The sequence below is a fragment of the Balaenoptera physalus genome (assembly GCF_965194825.1).
Source record: "Balaenoptera physalus genome assembly, chromosome: 16".
NCBI classification, from domain to species: domain Eukaryota; kingdom Metazoa; phylum Chordata; class Mammalia; order Artiodactyla; family Balaenopteridae; genus Balaenoptera; species Balaenoptera physalus.
The window spans coordinates 92,656,823-92,669,200 of NC_138898.1; positions in this window are offsets into that span (position 1 = coordinate 92,656,823).

The window sequence follows — 12,378 nt, forward strand, 5'->3', positions numbered from 1 at the left end:
TCCCGTCCTCATCGCCTCAGGGCTCGTGTGACCGTCAGGATCCCTCTGTTGCCATGGGGTCATCTCTGGTGATTGTGTCCCCGGGGTTCACCTGCTCATGGAGATTCTGTAAAGGAGCATCTTCAGCGCATCTGCACGGTGTGGTCTTGGCTGCAGCGTGACGCCTTTCAGCGAGAGCGCGTGGGGGTGGGGGTGGGCGCAGGTGGCGTGGCCCCTGGCCCCCCACAGGGCAGCGCCCCCCGTGCAGGTTCCGTGAGGGGTGCCCGCTGCGTCCGGCCCCGTGGCTGGCGTCCTGGGGCTGCGCCGTGCTCGACGCTGTGCTGCGGATACGTGTCTGATGCTAGATGTGTAAACATGTGATCTGTGTATTTACGTCCCGTGAGATGCTGCGAACACTGCTCAGATTTTCTTTCTTTGTGCAAAGCCATCTGATGAATGGTCTGTCCATTAAAGCGATGGCGCAGAAAGGCCTGGTGTGCTTTTGGGGAGGACGAATGTCCCAGAAGGGGAGGGGGGCCTTGGCGCTGGTGCTGGAGGATGTCGGTGGGGGGGCTGTCACCGTGTCACACAGAACGGAGGGTCTCGGGCCAGCTCCCCGTTCCCAGATGATGGCAGAAGGCCCTGCGGCCTCGGCTCTGGTGTCTGCCCGGCGCCCGTCCAGTCCGAGGGCTCCTGAGGGCCCCAGGTGAGCCTACCTGCCCCCCATCAACCACTGAGGGGTTCAGGTGGCCCCCTCGGCTGGTTCGGCTCCCTTGTCCCATGTCTGTGTGGGTGGAATTCCACTGGGTGCACTAGACAGTGGGGAGGAGAGCTTCCTCTAAGCAATCGGGGTGCCATTCAAAGATGTGGCTATACAGTGGGGTGCTGGGTGGAGCCTTAACCTGGGCCCCCAAAGCAGAGCCCGAGAAGGGCTGGGGGGCAGAAAGCTTATTGGAGGGGGAATCCAGGGGTGAAATTGTGCAGCGGGGAGATGGGCTTCATCTGGGGGGCCTGTCAGAGCCGTCTGCCCAGGTTGTGCACACGATGCATGGAGCTCCTGCAAGGTCCCTCCTGGGGCCTCGCCGGAGGTGGGCAGGAGGTCGGGGGATGCCTGCGTGGGGCCGAGTCGGAGAGCTGGGGGGGTGCTGTGGACACAGGGCTGTCTGTGGCAGCCCCAACAAACCCACGAGTGCAGGGCTGTGCCCGCAACTCGGGGACGCGTCCCGCACCCTCCCGGCCACCTGTCACCCGCACTTTCTAGCGCGCCCACCTCTGTGCCACCCCAGCCCCCTGCCCTCCAGAGAAGTGGCATCCCGTCCTTCCCCACCCCCGTCCTCTCTGAGAATGAAGTATGAAGCCTGGGGTGGGCCTTGGGCCCTGCCTGGCTGGGAAGTACCCCCGGCCTCTCCTCTGTGCTCTCTGCAGGCCTCATGACCCCCCACCCAGGCCTCGCCAGCTCTGTTCATTCCATGGGGTACAAATTGCAGCTGAGTCTTGGGGCCCAGACTGGGCGGGGCGGCCCAGGTGAAGGAGCCAGAGTTTCTGGGGCTCGGTGACAGCCATCGTCCCGTGGGGCCCCTGGCCTGGGAAGCAGAGTGAATGCCCTGAGCCCCCCCAGGCTGGGGAGGGCTATTTATCAAGAGGTCTGTCTTCAGACCCTTCCCGGGCACTCGTGGGGGGCAGCTGGAGGTGGAGTGTGGGAACAGGCTCTGCTGGGCTCTTCCCCGCCTGGGACCACCTGGCAGTGTGGCCCTTGGTGTCTCACCGTGTGATCTTGGGCGACCTTGCCGTGTGACCTTGGGCATCTCACCATGGGACCTTGGGCGACCTTGCCGTGTGACCTTGGCAGGTCACTTCCCCACTCTTGGCTGGACGGCTGTGCTGGTCTCTGTGGTGAACGTAAGGGCTTGGCCCAGAGCGGACCCTCCAGAAGGAGCCATGGAGCCCTCTACACGGAGGATGGGCGAGGGAGAAGCTGGTCCTCGGACCAGGGGGCAGCCCGCCGTGCCCCGCTCCAGGGGGGCAGCCCGCCGTGCCCCGCTCCGGGTCCTTCCCGGCGCCAGGAGGCTTCCCTCCCGCCCTGCGTGGCTGAGCCCCCTCCAGGCCTCGGGCCACCTGCTCTGCTCACGGCTCCTTCCTGGGTGTTTCCCCTCACCAGCCTGGGACCCTGGGAGGCAGGGCTGGGGTCTGAGTCTTCTCTGGGTCCCTGAGCGCCCCTAAAGCGGGCAGCAGGCTGTTTGCTCAGAGCCCATCCCTATGTCCCTGGGGCCCTGGACCTCAGGTCGGTCATGGCTACACTGAGGGAGGAGCCCTGGGTCACCCCTGGGGTGGAGGCCAGGGCCCAGCCTGGCCTTGGGGGTGTCAGCAGCGGGCAGGAGTTGGCCGTCACCCCGCGGCCCCCGCACCCACATGGCCGGCTGGAATCCACCCCCAGCCCCTTTGGGGCCCGGGGATGCAAAGCCTGTGGCTTCTGCAGAATAAAGCAGCGACTGTTCCAACCGGGCCCTTCAGCTGCCAAAAATGTGGAGTGTTCGCTGTCTGGCCTCCGGCCTGCCGATCGGGGGGCAGCCGTCCTGGGAGGACTGCGCACCGGACACCGTCCCTGTGCGCGCCGGCCGAGGCCCCTGCCCGGCGCACTCCGGTGGTGAAGCACCCCCAGCCCGCCCCTCTGGCCCCGCGGCCCTCGCTGGCACCTGTCTCTGCTGGGCCGGCCACCTTGGGGCTCCACCAGGCGCTGCCCTGCCTGGAAGTCCCCTTGTGGCTCTGGTGTGTAGGGTGTAAGGACAGTTGGAAACTCTTCTCCAGGCGGAGGACACACTGCAGGGCCCAGGCTTGGCGGGGGAGCCGCTGCCAGATAGCTCTCCCAAGGGGCCTGGCCCCCATCACCCTCACCTGGGGACCCTGGGCCCTCATCCTGCCCGCCTGGGGGCGAGGAACCCAGAGCGTGCAGCGGCAGGCCCCCGCCTGGCGGTCAGTCCTCCTTCTCAGCACTTCCAGGCTCCGGGCGGCCATGCCCTCTGCAGGCTGCGGAGGCCCAGCGGAGGGCCCGGCGGAGAGGCTGGCTCAGAGCCCCATGCCGGCTCCTCCTGCTGCACCTCTGAGATGCTGGTCTCGGGCCGTGCGCGGGCCTGGTGGGTGCCATCCTGTGGCAGCTCGGGGTGCCTGGCGCCTTCCCTGGGTGTCTTGAGTGGGGGCCTCTCCTGGGGCCGGCTGGGCACAGGTGCCGGGACCCTGGCCCTTTCTTTCTGTCTCGCTGCCCCCAGGTCCTTCCCAGTCCGTGTTCAGTCCTGCAGGCCCTCAGGGAGGGTGGGTGTGTATCCCCGTCATAGCCCCCGGACCCCGCCGGGCCCCAGGTGTCCTTGGATGCTCATGGAGAGGTTGTGGGCCTTCCCTACAGCTGCATTTCCGGAGAGAAAGAGGCGGCTGCAGGCTTGCCAGGACCTGTGTTCCCAGAGGGGCGCTGCCACCTGGAGCGGGAGGCCTGCCGCCTCGTCAAGACAGAGGCTCAGCTCGGCACCACAGCCCGCCTGCAAACTCTCCCTTACCCCAGAGCCACCGTCCCTTCCTCTGCCCGTCCGGGGCCCTCCGCCCTGTCCCCCCACCCCCGACCCCGGCACAGCCGGAATCAGGAGCCCGGGTCACCCACCCAGACTTCCTCCGGGGTGGATGGGCGGAAAAGCCAAACCCCGAATTTTAGATGCCAAGGGCAGTGGCTGTGGCTGCTGGGTCTCTAGAGGTTCCTTTGTTCGTTCGTTTGTTCATTCACTCATTCATTCATTCCTGTCCCAGCAGAGTGTACAGCGGGGCAGCCCCCTGAGGTGTCAGAGAGGGAGGTCAGTGACCTCACACAGGCCCCCTCTCTTTTTGGCACTGTTGTCAGTGGAATTGTTTTCTTAACTTAATTTTTGGATTGTTCGTTGCTGGTGAGTATTGATCAATATGCAGTTGGTTTTTATGTGTCGATCCTGCAGCCTTGCTGCTTTGTTTTTAGCCCTAATGTTTGTGTGGGTCTTGGCATTTTCTATGTACAAGATCGGTCACCTTCAGATAGGAGTAGCTGACTGCTTTCTTCTCAATCTGGATGTGTTTTATTTCTTTTTCTTGTTGGATTGCCCTGGCGAGAACCTCCAGTACAGTGGGGAGAAGTGGGGGAGCAGACATTGTTATCTTGCTCCTGATCTTAGGGGGAAAGTTTTAAGTTTTTCTCCATTGAATATGGTGCCAGCCGTGGGTTCCGTCCAGGGTGAGGAAGTTCCCTTCTGTTTCTAGTTTGCCGAGTGTTTATCATGAAAGAGTGTTGGATTTTTTCTGGGTGATGCTTTTTCCACATCAGCTGAGATGATCATATGTTTTTCTTTATCCTATTAATATAGTGCATATATATATATAAAACGTTGACTGATTTTGGTATGTTGAACCAGACTTGCATTCCTGGGATAAATCCACCTGGTCATGGGGTATAATCATTATTTTTATATGTTGTTGGATTTGGTTTGCTAATATTTTGTTGAAGATTTTTACGTCTCTACATAAAGATAGTGGTCTGTGTTTTCTTGTAATGTCTTTGGTTTTAGTATCAACACATAAAAATAATGATTCTATGAGAGTGAGTTCCTTCCTCTTATATTTTTTGGAAGAGTTTGTGAAGCACTGGTGTTAATTCTTTTTAAAAATATTTGGTAGAATTCGCTAGTGAATCCATCTGGGCCTGGCCTTCTCTTGTAGAAAGATTTTGATCATGAATTCAATCTCTTTCCTTGTTATAGACCTTCATTTTTCTTGGAGTCATTTCTTTTTGAGTCAGTTTTGGTAATTTTTCCATTTCATCTAGGTTATCTAATTCTTAGCACACAATTGTCTAGAGTGTTCCCTTATAATTCTCTTTCTTTCTGTAAGGTTAGTAGTAATGTTCCCTTTTTTCATTTCTGATTTTAGTAATTTAAATCTTTTTTTCTTGGTCAGTGTAGCTGAAGTTTCATCAATTTTGTTGATCTTTTCAAAGAAACAATTTTTGCCTCTGTTAATAATCTCAATATTTATTTCCCCTCTCATCTTGATTCTTTCATTCCTCTGCTTGTTTTGGGTTGATTTTGCCGTTGTTCCAGTTTCTTAAAATGGAAGATTAAGTTATTGATTTGAGATCTCTCTTTTTTCCTGTAACATAGGAGTCTGCAGTTGTAAATTTCCCTTTAAGCACTGCATTAGCTGCATCTCCAGAGTTTTGGTGTGTGTGTTTGCATTTCCATTCACCTCAAAGTATTTTCTAGTTTCCCTTGAATACTCCTGTATGTACTTCTATCTATGTTTTCTCTCTGCTCATGAGAAGAGCACCTCCCTAGGTTCCTAAACAGTCTTCAAAACCATGATTTCTGCTGGCTTCCCAGGAGTGCACCTGGCTGAGACCGCCGTCTCACGGGTCCTTCTGTGGCCTTCTCCCTGCAGGCTCTGGCTCCTGGGTGCAAAATCTTTCTAGAAGTGGAAGCACACATTTAAAGGTCCGTCACATCTTGCAATCCCCCCAGCAGCGTGTGGGCACTCCAGCACCCTTCTCACGGGGGCCATGGGGGCTGCACAAGCACATAGAGACAGACCCTCCTGCAGAGAAAGCAGGTGCCAGGCTGTGTGTCCCACGTGGTGAGACGTCCCATGACCGGTCATTGCCCCAGGACGGGCCCCACTCGGCCTCAGCGGGGAAGCACCCCAGCCGACCGAGACGGTGTTGTGCATCCCAGCAGCTCTGCCTTCTAGGTTGAAACTTTTGCCTTCGTCGAGGGGCTCGAATAAATAGTGTCACAGTTCAGCACAAGGCAGAGAGCCCCGGGCTTAGAGCAGGTCTGGGGAGGCTGTACGGGGGGCTTGACCCTGAGCAAGGCGTCCCCACTCTGGGCCTGAGCCCCAGCCCTGGAGGGCCCCCTGGGGGATTGTCCCGTGCTGATGGGGCTGTGTTTGCAGAATATTTGTAGGTTAAGGAGGGCTTTCTCAGGGCGTCGCCCTGGGCATCTTACGGGCCTCCGGGCCAGGTTTTCTCACGTGAAGTAGACCCTCCTAGATGGGGAAATGGGGACAGGGACCACATGCTGGGGAACAAACTGCAAAGACGTCACCTGCCAGAGCAGGCCCTCCCCCTCCCCCTCCTTCCTCCCTCCCCCTCCTTCCTCCTTCCCCCTCCCCCTCTTCTCTCCCCCCTCCACCCCCTTCATTTTTTTGGAGCCCATCAGTGCCTGGGGCTGCACTGGGATTGCAGCTACCTTGGGAAGGCCCTGGGGGCAGAGGGTTCTGTTTACCTAGTACTGGTGGCGGGGCGGTTTGGCAAACAGCCCTCGGCTCCAGGCCTGCCTGTCGGCCTGGGTGGTGTCCAGGGGCCCCTCGGCCTGCATACCTTCCTCCCCCCTGACCGACCTGCGGTGACCCTGAACAAAGGAAATCCCTAAAGCTAACTTCCACAGGCTGCATGTGGGGACCGGTCAGGGGCTCCTCGGAAGTCACACCCTCTCCCGCTCCGGCTCCTTAGAGGGGGCGTGAGGAATGTGCTGAGACCCCAGGGTGAGCCAGCTGGGTCTAGGGCCAGAGAGGGAAAGTGACCTGTCTGAGGAAACACAGCAACACCACAGGTTCCTCCTGTGGCTGCAGGACCCCTGGGAACCAACCATCTCCAGGGCCCCAGACCTCCCCTGACAACACCTGGTGGCTGGGGGCCCCAGCACTACCAGGGGGAGGAGGGGACAGTGGGGGCACAGACCCGCTTTCCGAGGTGGCTGGGCTCCTGTCCAAATTCACAACAGCCTGAGAAACACCCTCCGGAAGAAAGCAGCCCAATCAGCATCTTGCGTGTTTGAAAAATTCTGGCATTTTCCCCCTCAAAATCTGTCCTAGTTATGCTTGAGATCTCCTGACCCCAGAATACTTTTATTTATGACAGAAAATTCATCTCCATGGCAACGCCTTAGGAAGCTGCAGGCTCGAGATTATACTTCCCAAGCAATGAAGACAGTAAATGGATTTCTCACAAAACAGCAAACAGCGACTCCATCCCGCACCAGCCGCTGGGCAGTCTGGGGGGGACTAGGGAGAGGGTCCGGGAGGGACCTGGGGGGTGAGGGAGGAAGCCTTGCACGGAACAGCCAGCACTCACCCTCCATCCTGAGCAAACACAGCCCAGGGCTGCCTGAGGCCTAAGGGCAGGCCTCCCCCACCCCAGGCGCCAGACTCTCCCCGCCAGCCACCTGCGAGGTGACGTCTGTGCCTCATCTTCCTCGCCTGGTCAGCGGGCACGGGATGGGAAGACCGCTCTCAGACGCTCTCTCTGCAGCCCTGCTGTGCACCTGTGCTCCCAGGTCAGCCCGGATTCCACAGCGAGGGAGAAAGCACGGGTCCGTTCCAGTGGGGAGACGGTTCCTCTCGTCAGGTGTCGGCTGGGTGTCCCTCGAGGGAACCTCAGTGGGACATCAGAGTGGAGCTGCCTGTCCGGTTCCGCAGGTCTCTCATCCGTCGGTTAGTCCTTCCATCCTCATCTACCCATTTATTCTTCCAAACACCACCCACCCACCCAACAGAGAGTTCTTCAGCTCCTACCAGGGCCTGTCCCCGTGCTGGGCGCCAGGGCTCTTTACCTTCGTGGAACTGACCGTTAGGGGGAGAGTCGGGCATTACATTAATCACACACACACACACAATTCTAGACTGAAGTGGGGGCCTGGAGGAGAAGGCAGCGCTGGCTAGTGCGGTTGGGTCCTGAAGCTGTGTGAGGTGCTTTATATTTTAATCCTCACAGCCACCCCCTGGGACTGGGGCCACAGCAACCTCTGTTTTCCAGAAGGGTTCTGTACGGAACTGGCCTCAGATCCTGGAAGTGGAGGCATCAGAACCTGAGCCTGAGCCAGGTTGTGTTTGAACCCTCAGGGTCTCCTTTCTCTCCGGAACTTGGGGAGGGCTGCTGAGGGCACCCAGGGTGGGGAGCAGGGGCCGTGGGTGAGGCAGGGGGAGGAGGGTCCTGGGCGGAAGGGCCTGCTGTGGGCAGCCCTCTCTCAGTCTGGGGACTGACCAGGGCGAGTGGGAGGGGGTGAGGAGGGTGGGGCGGGCTGCCCACCCTCCCTCGGCCCCTCCTCTGTCCCCCATCCCCCAGAGCACCTGTTATCAAGCTCTGCTAATATGGAGAGATTAGGGGAGGTGAGCCTTTGGTTTCCAAACATTAAAACAAAAGTTAGGCAAAGCCATCCTTCAGAGAGGCTGCCGTCGCGAGGCCAGACGCTCCTGGGCCTGGGCTGCTTCTCAGAGCTGTTCGAAGCCATTAATTAGCGGGATCAGGAGCTGGTTTCCTGCCCACCGTGCCGCCTGGGCCTTCCTGCTTCTCCTGGAGGCTGGGCCTCTGTCGGGCGCTGCCTCCCTCCTGGTCCAGGGTGTGAGAGGCTTGGCCTGGACGTGGCCCAGCTCCACGCAGGCTCTCGGGACACTGTGGCCGGGGTGGGTCTCTGGGAAGCCACCCGTGTCTGGGGACAGAAGGAAGGTGGCTGCGGAGAGGAAATATTTTCTTCTCAGGCTCCTCCCAGTGTCAGCCAGCCCGACGTTGCTGCTCCTGGGCTCCATCCTGGGCCCGTCCTTCTTGCCCTTGGCTGGGCCTGCGGCCTCTTTCCTGCTAAAGGCAGTGACCTCGGGGTAGGGGCTGAGTGCCTGGCACCCCCTGCCCCCCGCCTCCCTCCGCAGTGCCTGGGACTGGCTTGCAGCCAGGGGTCAGAGCAGAGAACGGTCCGGCCTGGGGCGTGGGGGGGTCCAGGGCTCCGAGGGGACGGGCGCCGGCTGCTCACAGCCTGGGGCTTCGCTGGATGCGGGCAGACGCGGGAGGAAGGGACGACCTGGAGGGTCACGAATCCCACCGGCCCCAATCTTGCCAGGGCCATGGGGCAGGCTCCGGATGCCCACCACTGCCCCACCCCACCTCTGGGCCAGCGTCCCTGGTGGTCCTGGCTCCCAGGTCGGTCCTCGGTCGTACACTGTTTTCTACCTACTACCATTCATTAGTTGAAGACCAGTCTCAAAATGTTGCAGTGTGCCTAGGACACATGACAGGCATGGTAGAAAATGAATGTGAAGATCCCTTCACATTCCGCTATAAATTCATTAAAGGAGCCCCTCCTAAAAGCAATGGTTTTAATGCAGCAAGGCTTGCTAATCTTCCAGAAGAGGTTATTCCAAATGGACGTAGCGCATTTGAGAAGATGACTTGGGTCCTTGGTTCCCACCTCCCCCCCAGCAGTCTGGTGCCTCCTCAGGCTCTTCTGATCAGCTGGCTGACAGCGCCCCCAGATCGTTGCTTCCCAGGTCTAGAGGGAGGGAACCGCGGCCGGATTATCTGCCCCGTGCCCCTCCGTGTCCAGGGCTGGGCGTGCTGGGGGCCTAGAGCTCATAGCCCGGGGCCTCCCTGCTTTGAACCAAACCAGGAGCCGCAGCAGGGCTCCCACTGACCCCAGCCCTTGGCAGCCCTTTCATGTGGGCATCCGAAGGTACTCCACAAACAGCAGAAACTAAAGGCCCAGGAGAAGTGGGGGGCAGAGGCTTCTGGGGGACCTCTCCCCAGTGGGGCTCACAAGGTCCCTGGGCTGGGCCCCAAGGCCATTCCCAACTCACTCATATCGAGGCCTCTGCTTTCTAGGAGAGGAAGGGGTGTCCAGCCAGCCTCCCTGCCCCTGTTGGCTGGGGTGGCCAGTCCTGCTCCCAGCGCTGGTCTTGGCCCCCAGATACCCTGCCCTCTCCCTTGGCGGCCGATTGGCCCCAGGGCTGGCTTTCTGGAAGCAAAGAAAACCTGACATCCTTGGAAAATGGCACCTCGTGTTGGCTTCTCTACTGGGACTGCTTGGGTGGGGGCACCCTGCACACAGAAAGGGCACAGGCCTGCTCCCAGCACCTCCAGACCCTCCAGCTCACAGGGGTGGAGGCGACGCTGGTGGTGGTGTGGTCAGCTCTGGTCACGCCCTGCACTGCGAGCTGAGCGTGGGACACACGGCCGTGCGGTCATCACCTTATTGAGAAGTGAGGAATCGCGGGACTTCCCTGGTGGCGCAGTGGTTAAGAATCCGCCTGCCAATGCAGGGGACACGGGTTCGAGCCCTGGTCCAGGAAGATCCCACATGCCGCGGAGCAACTAAGCCCGTGCGCCACAACTGCTGAGCCTGCGCTCTAGAGCCTGCGAGCCACAACTACTGAGCCCACATGCTGCAACTACTGAAGCCCACGCGCCATAACTACTGAAGCCCACGCGCCTAGAGCCCGTGCTCCACAGCAAGAGAAGCCACTGCAATGAGAAGCCCGCGCACCGCAGTGAAGAGTAGTCCCGGCTCGCCGCAACTAGAGAAACCCTGCGCGCAGCAATGAAGACCCAACGCAGCCAGAAATAAAATTAAAAAAAAAAAAAAAAGAAGTGAGGAATCGGGCTTGGGGGCCTTCAGGTCAGGACCAGGCGGAGGCCCGGGACAGAGCTCCTGGCCATGGTGAGAGAGAAAGCCGCCCACCCAGACTGGGCCAGGCAGCTTCGCACGCCCCTGTGTGGTCGCCCGGCGCCTGGTCAGTGAGCCCCTCTGGAAAGGCTTTCAGAGCCTGGTCCAGACACCCCTGGTCGCCTCACCAAGGAAGACGTATGGGTGGCAAATAAGCCCAGAGAAAGGTGTTCGACCCCATTAGCCATCAGAACAGCTAAATAAGAGATATCGACAAGACCAAATGCTCCACCCGCCAACGTTGTAAAAACTCTTGGACACCCTGGTCCTTCCCACAGCCCCAAGGGTGACGTCCACCTGGGAGGACCTGTGTGACTCCGAAGGCCAGCAAAGGCTTCCCGCCTTGGGTGGGGGATCCAGACACTGAGCCAGACGAACTGAAGGAAACCCACCAGGCAGGTCTGGGTCAGCGTCACAGAACGCTGGTGCCGAGCAGGCTCATTTACAGCCGAGAAAAGCGGGGAGCGGCGGGGCTGGTGAGGCCACAGAGCAGCTCAGCACCTCGGGGCCTGGGCCCTCATCCTCTGCCTGGATGTGTCCCCTCGTCCCCGCCGCTCTCTGCCCAGGACAGGACACCCTGGGGCATAACTTCCCGTGTGCTCTGTGTCCGCTGCCGGGCCGTCCACGTGGCTGCCCTTCCCTGATGTCCCGACCACGGTGGGAGTCTGTGGTCTCTGCCTGTGAAGTCTCATTTCTCAAACTCACAGGCCCTCAGGTGAAACAGCCCCATCTTCGGAGGAAAACCCAATTTATTTTTGCACAGGTTTGGGAGAACGGATTCCAAAGGTATTAATAATTCATCTCTCATAACTTGCTCTGCTCCTCCGACATTTCGAGGTCAGGAGAAACAGCTGAATTAATTAATTTTGTGTTTTAGTAAAAACAACAACGGTGCTTCAGTCCTTTCCCCCCATCATGCAAAATGCTTTACCAAAGGGGAGGGTTTGCTCAGCACCGGGGGGACAGCGCTCAGGCCAGCTGGGGGAAGGCAGGCACCCCCGCCAAGACCAGCTCCTCGGAGGGCAGCAGTGACCCCCGTGAGCCGGCCAGAGCAGACGAGACTCCACGGACACAGGTCACTGGTGTCCTTTTTCTTACAAACCCCAGCGAGCTGGTGTTATTCTCCTGGAAGAGCCAGGGTGAGGCTTAAAATGCTTCCTGCTGCCATCGGAGGCCTTGGGGTCCGAGCCCTGAACACTCCTGCTTCTGTGGGAAACAACCACTGTGCATGGTGGTCTGTCGCCGAGTGGTATGGGGTCGCGGGTGTGTTTAGGAGGACCTGAGACCCAGTGTCTGGGGTGGGCTGGGCTGTGGCAGCTTGAGAAGGAAGACGGATGCTGTGTGGGCTTGCCCTTCCACCCCCATTCGCCCTCCTCTCCCTGTCTGCCACTGAGTGGAGGGACATCTGAGGGACCGAGGGAGGCAGAGCCCTGGTCACTTGGAGCCTGGGTCCCTGAATGAGCACGCAGGCTGCTGCCCTCCGACCAGAACATCCCAGTAGGGCTTAGGAGAGTGAGAGGCCCTGTCAGGCTCTGGAGAAAACCCACCTTGTCCCAGATTTTCCCTGCACACCCTGGGGTTGCCCTGGAAGGATGGAACCCACAGTTTGGGGTCCAGAGCCTGTGGTCTACTGAAAAGAGAGTTTCTTTAGAAAAATGAGTTAATTTTTTTTCTTATTACAGAAAGAATAAATGTTCACTTTACATAAAGAAAAAAGACAAACTTCCTGTAATAATTTTGGCAATGGGACTTTAGAGAATACTGCTGAGGTTTCCTGGGAACATCTTCTTGGCTCTTAAAAAACAGGCGCAAGGCAGGTGTGTCTTTAGAGGTTGGTGGATAAGGATGTGATGTCTGGAGCTATGGCAGTCATCTTGCAACCATGAGAGTCAATTCTGAGGACTAGGGCCAA